The following is a 1,803-nucleotide window of genomic DNA, read 5'->3' as shown; positions in this document are numbered from 1 at the left end:
AAATCACATCTTTGTCTTCCGTAAGTAGGAATTGCTGACTTTGTATTAATTTTTGTTCATAAACCTGATGTTTGTGTGGAAATGTTTTATGTGAATACATTTTATTGTACTCTACCTGTTTTCCCTTGATTCTGTATAACGCTGACTACTTGCTCTGTGCTGGAGCAGGTCTTTAAGCCATGCTGAGCTTTTCCTTCTTCTTGTGAGGCACAACAGAAGATTCTAGGCATTATATTCTTCTAAAATATGTGACACACACTGTCCAGAGATTTCAAACTTTACGAGTAATTTGTTTTAACAACAAGCAACTGCCATAGGGGAGAATTACTCCCACTTCACACCTGCACTGTCGTGCAGCAGCAACTTGTAGATAAAAGGAAGAAAGTTCTATCCATTATGGTTATTTTTTGGAGTTTTTTTCAGAGCTATTCTTTGTACTTCTGGGTTTTTGTGGCTGCACCAGCAGTTTCCTTCTAGTTTGCGTGCCCTGCTACAATGTTATGATAAACAAAACCCACAAGGCTGCTATTGTAAAGTTTCCCAATGTGATTTGCAATCACAAAGATATATGGAATTATGGGCACTCTGAAATCCAGAAAGGGAAAACTGCCTGAAAAGGAAACTAAGCATAAGGTGGTAAGGTTTGTGTCCACCTTCACTCCTGAGGTCCACTGTCTCAGGCTACAGAATGTTTTGTCAAAAAGACCAAGTGATTCACAGGTCATAAAGAACTGAAGTCTGGCAGAAGAAAGAGGTTCCCAAGCTTCAGACTGGCACAATAATATTTATACACAGTAAAACTAGGTTGAATCCTATGGATTCAATATGAGCAGTGTAGCAAACAAACATGTAGGGCATTTCATGAAGTCTGAGTCTAATCTGATTTTTAAATGGTTGCAGATTGTAGTTACAGGTTCTAAAGAAAATCTACAGAGCTGCAGATAGAAAAGAAGGTATTTGTCTTTTGGTCAGGATATTTGCTTAGATTTTAGTGCAGGACTAACCTTAAGAAATCATCATACTTATGTCATGCTAAATATTGAAGGAAGGACAGGCTGGAATAGCTGTTGACTGTCACTGGGAGAGGATGGTTTGATGTGTTTTGTGAATGACTGGACAAAACTGGTTCTGCTCCAGCAATCTTGGCTCTTCCTGGACAAAACAGGTCCAGTTCCTTAGCACCCAGAGGAGGGGGTCATATAGTTTGGTTTTCACTCCTTTCATTAGTGATACAGTTCATGCTGAAGACTAACCTGGGGGTATTGCACGTAACAAATGAGCACATACAGTGGTGATTTAATTACTCGTAGCCCTTTCTACTCAGCTACACACCTAATTTCTTGGTCTTACGCTGACTCCAAAGGCAGAATTCATTATCTGATTGGTCAAAATGCTGCTCTGGGCCCATTGCTTACTTAGCAGAATAGACAGGAGTTAAAAGAAGGATGAGGGGCTATTTCTATGTGGGTTGGGTTTTTATTATTTTAAAATTTAAATAAGAGTCTGAATCACCATAATATAAAGAGACCAAAATCAAACAACCGTGGTTCATTCCTGTGCTTTGATTTTTATACCCATGCATGTTTTAAAAAAAAAAAAAAAAAGAAAACTAAACATGTGTGCTGCCTTTTAATAAAGATCATATTAAAAATTCAATAAATAGCAATATCTCTGATCTCTTAACAAAAGCGTCTGGTGTACAGGAAATTAAATGAAAAAAAAACTTGTTAATCCTTTTTGATTTCTGTACATGGTAGCTGGAAGCAGAATTCTTTAGCTCACAGGATTCTCTTTTTGTCCTCC

The sequence above is a fragment of the Lepidothrix coronata genome, unplaced genomic scaffold, assembly GCF_001604755.1.
Source record: "Lepidothrix coronata isolate B3197 unplaced genomic scaffold, Lepidothrix_coronata-1.0 Scaffold11, whole genome shotgun sequence".
In the NCBI taxonomy this organism is placed as follows: Eukaryota; Metazoa; Chordata; class Aves; order Passeriformes; family Pipridae; genus Lepidothrix; species Lepidothrix coronata.
This window is presented reverse-complemented; position numbering follows the sequence as displayed.